Source organism: Cervus elaphus, chromosome 14 (genome assembly GCF_910594005.1).
Source record: "Cervus elaphus chromosome 14, mCerEla1.1, whole genome shotgun sequence".
Lineage (NCBI taxonomy): Eukaryota > Metazoa > Chordata > Mammalia > Artiodactyla > Cervidae > Cervus > Cervus elaphus.
Genome location: NC_057828.1, coordinates 30907730 through 30919725, shown reverse-complemented (window position 1 = coordinate 30919725; position 11996 = coordinate 30907730). Strand labels below are relative to the sequence as shown.

Genomic DNA, 11996 nt, shown 5'->3' with positions numbered 1-11996 from the left:
CTTAGGTTTCTGAGGACAATGAAAGTAGAAGAGATTTCAATATATTTATAAATCTGTGAAATTATTTTGGCATATTACTAGCCACTAATTGTTGACTTTGTCATAATTCTATTTACCTAAGTACATAATGGGCAAAATACTGACAATTTTATTGTAATTTCAAGTTTTTTTTAAAAAATTCAGATGCTTAAATGTAATGGGACATACTTTTTAACTTTTGAATCAGTAGATGTTGATTAATACTAAGACATTAAAATGCTAAAATATTTTCTCTTGAAACTTAACTTTTTAAAATTGAGGTATAATTGATTTACAGTGTTGTGTCTGTCAGTTTTGGGTACAGCGAGATGATTCAGTTATATGTATACATATTCATTTTCAGATTCTTTTCCATTATAAGTTATTACAAGATTAATTTTTAATTTTGGATAGTAAAAGACTACTTTTGAATTTGTGAAACTGATGGGTACAAACTAGGCTTTGTTGCAAAGGTGAATGACTTGATTTTGATAAGACTATTCATGACTCAAGTTAGAAAACTGTACTACCACATATGGGTTTCCCAGGTGGCTCAGCGGGTAAAGAATCTGCCTGCAATGCTGGAGATGCAGGAGATGTGGGTTCGATCTTTGAGTCAGCAAGGTCCCCTGGAGGAGGGCATGCCAACTCAATCCGGTTCTTGCCTGGAGAATCCCATGGACAGAGGAGCGTGGCTACAGTCCATAGGGTTGCAAAGAGTAGGACACAACTAAAGCTTCTGAGCACCCACGCACTACTACACACAGTGGTTTGAAAGAGAACATCACATAAATGTCCTATTTTTGATAGCTGCTTTCTATTCGTTTTTCAACACCTGGTGATCAACTTTGGATTTTATTAATCATGAAAATTTCTAGATAAAAGGGCAGAAATGACAAAACTGCCCTTGAAATGCTGTGCTGGTTCTGAATATCATCTCTGAACAACCTCTGATAACGCTAATAAATGCCCTGTGCTCTCAACTAAAAAAAAAAAAAAGTATTATTCTGTTTAGAGACACCCTGTAACAGGCAATATTAATATATAGCAATAGCAACGTTTTCCTCTGAGAGGCTGCCCGCTGCAGGTGCTTGCGTGCAAGTTAAGGAGCAGGGTCTGTGCTGTCTGGTTCTTTATTTTGCAAATAGCATGTCAGTTTCAGCTCCAATATCATTGCCTCTTAGGCTTCTGTGAGACACAATGGTTGCTTTCCTTCTGCAAGCTTTTGGGCAAATTGTTGGTCTCCTGCATTCTAGTCCCTCAATTTGTCTTCCTCAGAGGCTTCTCTGGGCTCTGGGGACAGGGGTGGTGGTGGTGGGGCTCCTTTTCTTGGAGAAGTCTTCCTCAGGAAAGAGAGGAGGGGCTACACGGTTCTGTAGTCAGTGCCTCTGGGGGAGCCTAGAAGACGCCCTTGGACAAAGGATTTGGGTGACGTCCAGGGATATCTCTTTCCTTTACAGAGCCCAGGTCAGCCTCCCATTGCAGATGCGGCTGAAATGCACACATCTTCATACAAGGAGCAAGCTGACCTACATTCACAATGGGGAGACTTGGACTCAAGTCTTTGCCAAAGAAGAGGTTTTGATAGTGAAGACTCACAGCCCTATTTTCTCCAAAGAAATAGTTGAGTCTTCTTGAAGGATTGACTCTAGAGCAAATGAGTATTATTTGGGAACATTAAATGCTCAAAAATTACAATTAGAATTCTCAAAATGATTTTTTAATTGAAGTATATAGTTGATTTGCAATATTGTATTAGTTTGAGCTGTAAAGAAAAGTGATTCAGATATATATATATATTTTCCAGTTCTTTTTCATTATAGGTTATTATAAAGTTTTGAATGTATTTCCCTATGCTGTAAAGTAGATAGTTCCTTTGTTTAACTATTTTATATATAGTGGTGCATATCTATTAATCCCATACTCCTAATTTATCCCTCCCCCTGTATGTAGGTTCCTTTTAGTTTTGTTTACAGTTTCCTTTGCTGTTCTAAAATAAACTTTTTATTTAAAATAACAAACAGCAACAGAAGGGCTAGGCTATAAAGTCATGAATGTTTCAGAATGTGAAGCCATGGGCGCAAACAATAAATATCAGTACACATAAACAGATGTCCAACATAGAGTTTCAACCAGTTCTAGATATAGAAAACAGAGACCTTGGAGAGAGGGTGGACAGGGTTGGGAGGATGAAATTTATTAAAAGAAAAAAGAAGAGGAAGAGAGATGAGAATCAGAACAGATAAGAAGGGCCCACAGATCTTAGAGTAAAGAAGGCATTTTATTATTATTTTTTTTAATTGAAGTATAGTTGTTGTGTGCACCACTATATATGAAATAGTTAAACAAGGACCTAGCTATCAATATATATAAGGGCTTCCCTGGTGGCTCAGATGGTATAGAATCTGCCTGCAATGTGGGAGACCTGGGTTCGATCCCTGGGTTGGGAAGATTTCCTGGAGAAGGGCATGGCAACCCACTCGAGTATTCTTGCCAGGGGAAACCCCATGGACTTCATCTCCAGTCCATGGGATGGCAAAGAGTCAGACACAACTGAGCAACTACGCACAACATTATATATATATATATATTCTTTCTCATATTCTTTTCCTTTATGGTTTAGTACAGGATGTTGAATAGAGTTCCCTGTGCTATAAAATAGGACCTTGTTTAAATATAATGTAGCACAGTTTGCATCTGCTAGTCCCAAACTCCCAAGCCAATCCTCTCCTGCCCCCTGTTCCCCCGGCAACAACATCTGTTCTCCCTGTCTGTGAGTCTGTTTCTGTTTCGTGGATAAACTCATTTGTGTCATATTTTAGATTCTGCATATAGGTGATAGCATATGGTATTTGTCTTTTTCTGACTTACTTTGCTTCGTATGAGTGGTCCGGGGTTTATTTTGGACTCAGCGCTATTTATTGGCCCTACAATAAAGAATATTTACATAATAATGGTAACATAATTGTCATTTATTGGTTTTCAGCATTTAAAATCAACTTTCAAACAAAGGACTAGATAGAATGCTATGGTTACCAACCTTGACATTAAAAATGCCAGGGTGTAACTGGTACAGGGTTAGGAGACCAGAGTGGGTGAGGAGGTGGAAGACACAGCCGCTTCATAGTCTAATTTTATGTGAAGTAATATTAAGACAATGTCTGCAGCTCAAGGAGTGAGAAATAGAGGTTTTCGTACATTGTTGAAATTCGCAAAAGTGTTGAGAAGAACTAAAATTACCAACACATTTATTAAAAATCTGAGAGGAGGATGGACTCCAGAGTGAGGAGGAAAGGAGCTAAATCCTTGTGTTTTGTAGCAAAGAGTCAGCAGATATAGCTAAGTTAAGGAGTCAAGCATAGTGTTTATGGTTTGGGAGGAAAACTGTCAGAAGTGCTGTTTGAGGATGGGGGAAGGATGCAGTGGGAGGCTGTTACTTTTCATTCTAAATCTTTTTTTGCTATTTGATGTAGCACCACAGATATATCTTTGAACACACACACACACACACATACACAAAAGGCTCTTCAGAAAACTCATCAGCTCCCACCAGGAACCCCTCAGAGCTCCAAGAGCAAGCAGCAGGCCAAATGCTCTAAGGACAGCTTAGAGCTGCATAGAAGAGGAAGCAAAAAGTGATTCCAGGAGGTGTGGGGGCTGCCTTGTGGCTGGAGTGTCACATCCCCTAATGAACATGCAGGAAGTGGGTGAAACACGCCAGAGTGGATGGCAAAAGCTCGTTTCCTTTCCATGATAGATGCAGTGCTGAGCCATTGACAAAATGCTGAAGTATGTGGGAAAAGGATCTGGCCCAACAGGACAGTGCTAATCCGAGGGATTTCCCAAATGACTCTGTGCTCGTTGTTATGGATTTTGTTTACTCGGGCCACCTTTCCAATTACCTGTCAGAGGGGCAAATCCTTCCTCCCTGCTTAATCAGGTGTGAGAGGTAAAGAAATGGGTAAAGAAGAGGGTAATGAGAGCAATACCATAATAATGACTCTGATACCACATATCAATTAACGATAACAGATATCAGTACCCCTGCCCTCCATTAACACTTCTCTCCTGGATTGGGTAGAACTCTGGCTCCACAAGAATGAATTCAGTACTGACAGCCTAGAAAAATATGCTCTGATACAGACCTTCAAGAATTTTCCATCTACAACAAGGTGATCCTAAAGAAAAAGTCAAGGGAGCGTGGCTGCGCCCCTTAGCCTCGCCACTCTTCTCTGCTTCCTCTGCCCATTCAAGCTGGGTGGGGGGCACGAGCAGGCCCAACAGCAGTGGCGAGTGAGGTGCCTGAAGCCAGCTTCTGCTCCTCCTCCAACCGTTCTGTGGGAACACTGGTTGTCACCATCATGTCTGCTGCAAATTCTGAGATTCCAAACTCAATCATCTCCAGAGGCCAGCGCCCAGTCTTCATGTTTTACCAGAGGGTAAAGTCATGCCAAATACTCTTTTTTCGCTGGTGGAACTGATGTTAGGATGGACGAAACCGAAATTAGAGGTTTCTTTATTAGGTATCCGGGTTCCATCCCTGGGTTGGGAAGATCCCCTGGAGAAAGAAATGGCAACCCACTCCAGTATTCTTGCCTGGAGAATCCCATGGACAGAAGAGCCTCAAAGGCTATAGTCCATGGGGTCACAAAGAGTTGGACATGGCTGAGTGATGAACATTTTTGCTTTACTAGGTATGTTTCAGTAAAACAAGTGAAGATAATCACAGATCGAACTGGTATGTCTAAAGGCTATGGATTGTTGCATTTTACAATGATGGGAATGGGCAGAAGATAGTAGAATCACAGATAAATTTCCATGATAAAAAGCTGAAATTGAGCTCTGTACTCAGGAAACAAAATTTATGTGCTTATCATGTACAGCCTCATCCTTTGGTTTTTAATCTTCCTCTTCTACCACAGTTTTGGAGTGTCTGGAGTAACCCAAACACTGAAACTTACAGGCAGCATCTAACCACAATGAATCCGGTAACTCAGTATGTTCAGGCTTATCCTCCACATCCATCTTCACTGGTTCAGGATATCACTGGATATCAGCTGTCTGTTTATAATTATCAGATGCTACCGCCACGGTCTGCGGAGGAACAATGGAGTTACGTTATTTCCCTGGCTTATACAGCTATTAACTGCCACTCTGATGAAGTTGATCCAGGAGCTGAAGTTTTGCCAAGTGAATGCTCAGTTCATGAAGCTACATCATCCTCTGGAAATGGCCCACAAAAGAAATCTGTGAACTGAAGCATACGGACAGTGGTATCTTGACTGTTTAATCCAGAGAACAGACTGAGAAATTCCCTTTTAATCAAGATGACTAGTGCAAAGATAAAAGAGTTCATCGCTTTAGAAGTCAGGCAGTGCTTAAGTCTGTTTGATCCTCTTTGCTAACTTTCCAGTCTCCTAGGAAGTTGCACGTTTTGAATAAAAAGAGACTGAAAGTTTTTCCACTATTATAGAAATTTAATTCTGAATTTTGATAAATTGCACTCAGAGTTTCTATGCAAGTCATATTGGATTGCTCAGTTTTATTTTACATTGACATTATTTTTCATTAGACATTTACTTAGAAAATGATTCTGTGTTGAATATACTTAAAAGTGAAAAAATAATTCCTTTGTAGGAATAACTTTTTATTTATCTGTATTTATCTATAACTTTTTTTATCTATAACTTCTCATTTATCTGTAAGGACTTTTAAATTGACATTTTAAGCATTTAAAAGCAAATACTGATTTTTTAAAAAATATATTGTATTAGAAAACCTATTTTGAGAGGTCAGAATATTTTTACATAATATCAATAGTAAAAGATGTTTATCAGCTTTCAAAATCAGTAGCCAGACAAAAAATAAAAGATAGTTATAATTGCAAGCCATAATGGGAACATGACTAACCTAACAATATGAAATCATTACATACAGTTTGGGGTCAAGCAGAGTGATGTGATAGGTGGAAGTGCATTCATGGACATGTTTTTGAAAGGTCAGAATTTTGATAGTTTAAACACAAGCACTTCACTTCCCCAACAAGTACCGATGAACAGTACAATATCTATAATATTATGCTTTTATGATTTGTCTAGAAATGTGCCACAAAAGCAGAGCTTTTAAAATGGCATTTTCAATCAGTGAACCTCAGTATAGAGTTGGCTTTATTGAAGTTTTCCTTATCCAAACCCAGTAAAACAGGTTCTAAACAAACAGTCCATCAGTGGGTTTTACATTTATTATGTGCCTGTGTGCTCAGTCCCTCAAGAGACTCTTGGCATATCTGACTCTTTGCGACTCCATGGAATATAGCTCGCCAGGCTCCTCTGTCCACGGAATTTTCCAGGCAAGAATACTGGAGCAGTTTGCCATTTCCTACTCCAGGGGATCTTCCTGACCCAGAGATCGAACCCCAGTCCTTGCATCTCCTGCATTGGCAGACAGATTCTTTACCGCTAGCACCACCTGGGAAGCCTGCAAAATATTTTGTCTTTTATCTAGGATACACACATTGAGATATCCAATTGGAATGGTAATTAGGATAACTAAAATTCCAGGCCTAATTTTTTTAAAGAATCCAATTTTTTTTAAAGAATCCAAAGTTTGTTTTTTTAAACAAACTGAATCATAAGCTTCTCAGTGAGTTACTATTCTCCTTTTTTTCATTGAAATGCTAACCTCAATGGCTGTATTTTAAATTGTGCAAAATATTAAAGTATTAAAGAAGATATTAAAGAAGGCCAAAACTTTTTTATGTTACTTAAAAGTTAGAGTATCTGAAAGAAATTGTATTTTACAAAAAACATTAAAATGTTAGTTATTTGTTATAGAACAGATGGATTTATTTTTGTGTTTTTTGCCTATTGTATTTCCTTTTTTAAAGTAAAATATGTCCAGGAGAGTCAAGGTAGTTTTGGCGATTCTAAACCACAAAAGTTGCTTAGTAATACCCTCAAAATACTAAAGTTAGCATTGACAATCCATTTTAAACTTAAATTTAAGTTTAAGATTAACTCTTAAAACAGATTTAAGAATCTGTTTTACTGGGTTCCTCGTTAGACATTGCAAATCGTGACAAGCAGCGAGAGATCCAGAGTCCCTTCACTGTACCCATGGTTTGGCTTTTCCGGTCTGTACCACCAAGCGTTCAGAGCGTTTGCTCCTAGAACATGTGATGGAAAGAAGAGAAGTGGCAGCGTAAGCGGTCCGAGGGCTAAGCCTTGGAAAGGTGACAATGGGGTAATAATCTTTCTGAGGGAAACGCTCCTGTCAGCATCATTTGACCTGCCATGGACATGAGTTTAAAGTGGCTTCCTGGCTTTTGTGTCATTCACCAGCCCCTTCACTAAAACATGGAAACTCCGTTTATGCCTATCCTAATGAAGCTTCCAGGGCTTCCCAGGTGGCGCACTGGTGAAGAATCCACCTGCCAAGCAGGAGACACGGGTTCGATCCCTGGGTTGGGAAGATCGCTGGAGAAGGAAATGGCAACCATTCCAGTATTCGTGCCTGAGAAATCCCATGGACAGAGGAGCCTGGCGGGCTACCGTCCACGGGCGTCGCAAAAAGACTTGGGCACGACTTAGTGACCGAACAACAGCAACGTAGCTTCCATGGGCCACATCAGCAGTGCCCATGGTCTTACAGTTTCTAATCATCTCCACTCTACTCTGAAGGCAGGAGGCTTTTAGCTTAAGGATCCCCAGGAGGGCTTTCTTATGGCTCAGAATTCGAACGTGCCCCGAGATTTGTTCATTTTATTAGTAAAATTCTCTGATCTTTTCTGCGTGTGTGTGCGCTATAGCCTTCTTTACCTGTATTATTCTATGGTTAAATCTCCAGGTTACTATAAATGATACCAAAATTCTAAAGAACCAATTCTAATTATCCCAATATGACCTTAAGAAAAGTAAAGGAATAAACTTTTCATTTGTCTGTTATTTTGTTGAACTGACATATTTAAAAGAGTAAGCTAGAAAGAAGAGACAAAATCCGAAACTTTTCAAAATGGAAAATTAATTTTAAACTTAAAAGTGTTTCTCTTACCTATGCTGATACTGTCTTAGCATGAATGAATAAATAGAAATAAACTATTTTTTCAAAAATGTTTTGACCCACTTTTCATGTCATATTATCTAAAAAAAAAAATGGTAGAGCTTTGGGTGGGTAGTATGTGACAAGATTCAGATCCTTAAAATTCAGAAATATAAATATTGTTCAGTTTCTTAATCTGGCCAAGTAGTTTATAAAAGCAAATTCTGGTACACTGAAAAAAAAGATAAAGAAAAGGCCTAGGGAATCACGTGAGGTCAGGAAAACCAGGACCGAGCACGGATGACTCCCGGCTGCATTTCCAAGGGCAGGGAGGCGGTCAAGGACATGCTGTTAGGTGAAAACAAGAGAACACATTCCCACACTGAGGTTATCACACACCTGGGCTTGTGCAGGTCCAGACATTCCAGAAGCTCATACAGGATTCAGCATTGCTTTGAGGGAAGCTGAGCAGAGGTTAGGTGTTAACATAGGAGAGGCTTCTCATTGTCTGTCCATCTGCCAAGTTGGTCAACTTTAAAGTTTTATGTGTTGAGGACTTCCCTTGTGGTTCAGTGGTTAAGACTCCATGCTCCCAACACAGGGAGCCCTGGATCGATCAGGGAACTAGAGCCTGGATGTCACAAAAAAGATCCTGAGTGCTGCAACTAAGACCCAGCATAGCCAAAAAAAATACGGTTGGATGTGTTGGTTATTAGTTTATTGCAAAATTCTGACTTAAATTGAAGAAAGTAGGGAAAACCACTAGACCATTCAAGTATGACCTAAATAAAATCCCTTATGATTATATAGTGGAAGTGACAAATAGATTCAAGGGATTAGATCTGATAGAGTGCCTGAAGAACTATGGACAGAAGTTGATGACATTATATAGGAGGCAGTGATCAAGACCATCCCCAAGAAAAAGAAATGCAAAAAGGCAAAATGGTTGTCTGAGGAGGGCTTACAAATAGCTGAGAAAAGAAGAGAAGGTGAAAGGCAAAGGAGAAAAGGAAAGATACATCCATCTGAATGCAGAGTTCCAAAGAATAGCAAGGAGAGGTAAGAGAGCCTTCCTCAGTGATCAGTGCAAAGAAATAGAGGAAAACAACGGAATAGGAAAGACTAGAGATCTCTTCAAGAAAATTAGAGATACCAAGAAAACATTTCATGCAAAGATGGGCACAATAAAGGACAGAAATGTATGGACCTAACAGAAGCAGAAGATATTAAGAAAAGGTGGCAAGAATACACAGAAGAACTATACAAAAAAGATCTTCATGTTCCAGATAACCACAATGGTGTGATCGCCTACCTAGAGCCAGACATTCTGTAGTCCGATGTCAAGTGGGCCTTAGAAAGTATGAACAAAGCTAGTGGAGGTGATGGAATTCCAGTTGAGCTATTTTGAATCCTAAGAGATGACGCTGTGAAAGTGCTGCACTTATTATGCCAACAAATTTGGAAAATTCAGCAGTGGCCACAGGACTGGAAAAGGTCAGTTTTCATTCCAGTCCCAAAGAAAGACAATGCCAAAGAATGTTCAAACTACCGCACAATTGCATTCATCTCACACACTAGCAAATAAATGCTCAAAATTCTCCAAGCTAGGCTTCAACAGTATGTGAACCAGAAACTTTCTGATGTTCAAGCTGGGTTTAGAAAAGACAGAGGAACCAGAGATAAAATTGCCAACATCCACTGGATCATCGAAAAAGTAAGAGAGCTCCAGAAAAACATCTACTTCTGCTTCACTGACTACACCAAAGCCTTGGACTGTGAGGATCACAACAAACTGTGGAAAATTCTTCCAGAGATGGGAATACCAGACCACCTGACCTGCCTCCTAAGAAATCTGTATGCAGGTCAAGAAGCAACAGTTAGAACCAGACATGGAACAACAGACTGGTTCCAAATTGGGAAAGGAGTACCATCAAGGCTGTATATTGTCACCCTGCTTATTTAATGTCTATGCAGAGTACATCATGTGAAATGCAAGGCTGGATGAAGCACAAGCCAGAATCAAGATTGCTGGGAGAAATATCAAAAACCTCAGATATGCAGATGACACCACCCTTATGGCAGAAAGTGAAGAAGAACTAAAGAGCCTCTTGATGAAAGTGAAACAGGAGAGTGAAAAAGCTGGTTTAAAACTCAACATTCACAAAACAAAGATCATGGCATCTGGTCCCATCACTTCATGGCAAATAGATGGGGAAACAGGGACAGAGTTTATTTTGGGGGGCTCCAAAATCACTGCAGATGGTGACTGCAGCCATGAAATTGAAAGACACTTACTCCTTGGAAGAAAAGCTATGACCAACCTGGACAGCATATTAAAAAGCAGAGACATTGCTTTGCCAACAAAAGTCTGTCTAGTCAAAGCTATGGTTTTTCCAGTAGTCATGTATGAATGTGAGAGTTGGACTACAAAGAAAGTGAAAGTGAAAGTGAAGTCGCTCAGTCATGTCCAACTCTTCGAAATCCCATGGACTACATGGTCTACCAGGCTCCTCTGTCCATGGGATTTTCCAGGCAAGAGTACTGGAGTGGGTTGCCATTTCCTTCTCCAGATAAAGAAAGCTGAGTGCCAAAGAATTGATGCTTTTGTACTGTGGTGCTGGAGAAGACTCTTGAGAGTCCCTTGGACTGCAAGGAGATCCAACCAGTCAATCCTGAAGGAAGTCAGTCCTGAATATTCATTGGAAAGAGTGCTGATGAAGCTGAAACTTCAATAATTTGGCCACAAATTTGATGCAAAGAACTGATTCACTGCAAAAGACCCTGATGCTGGGAAAGATTGAAGGCAGGAGGAGAAGGGGACAACAGAGGATGAGATGGTTGGATGGCATCACCAACTCGATGGACCTGAGTTTGAGCAAGCTCTGGGAGTTGGTGATGGACAGGGAAGCCTGGTGTGCTGCAGTCCATGGTGTCGCAAAGAGTCAGACACGACTGAGCGACTGAACTGAACTGAAATCAGTAGTGGCCTTAATCTGGACTAAGGCTTCATGTATCTAGTTTGCATTCATTCACTCTTCTCTTTCCCCTGTCCTCCACCCCCTGCCTCTCTCTCTCTTTTAGCAAGTGCAGTTCAAGTACAAATTATCTTCTGAGCACGTGTCAGGTGTGATTACAAGGTGGACCTGAGGGGTGTCCATCCCTGGCTGAGCTGGTGTTTTGTCAGGAGAGCTGTACCCCTGTCTCTTTCCAGAATTTCACATCCCCCTGTTTTCACAAGGGACCAAGTGCATCCAGAGAATATAGTGGTGAGCTGGGCAAGGAGAGATGGGGGTGGTCAGAACATTAGGAAGGGTGTTCATAAAGGAAGTGAAATGTATGCTGAGGTTTGCAGATGAGAACATTTCAAAGATAAAAAACAGATGAAGAATGAGTCACTAGATGACTCTCTGGGGGGTGTTCTCTGAGAGGCCAGAATGTTGAGTGGAGGGTGGCTGTGAGGGGCAGGACGCAGGGCTGGGAAAACAACCTGAACCTCAGAGGAGAGGGACCTCTGTCTGTGCTCCATGTGGCCACCGGAGTGACAGGTTAGGGGTCACCTGGGCAGCGGGTCATGGTTCAGAATTAGTACCTTGGGCTAGAGAGTCTTGTGTCACAGTTCTTGAGTATGAAAATATTCAGAAGCTATGAGGAAAGACACAAAAAGTTCTTTTTGTCTGAGGGAGAGAAGAATCCTTTCTCTTTGCCTGCTCTTACTCTCAGATTTTCAGGGCAAGCCCAGAAAAGACCTTAGAGAAAAAATTAGGTCTTCCATTTTTCTCCTCTGGTCACTTTCTTCCCTCTCATCACAGGGAATCAGGAAGCTGAGGAATCATCTGGAACAGGCTGGGTTATAGTTCTCCTTAATGGTAGGATGGGATGTCTTTACAAGACCACCACCCAACCCCGCCAGGCCAGAGAGAGCCGCTGCAAGAGCCATGGAC

The 11996-nt window shown here is 40.6% G+C and overlaps 1 pseudogene; it reads left to right on the top strand.

The window, feature by feature from the left end:
* The first annotated feature begins 3706 nt into the window (after positions 1-3706).
* On the top strand, positions 3707-5410 carry LOC122707410 (annotated as a pseudogene).
* Positions 5411-11996: the final 6586 nt, after the last annotated feature.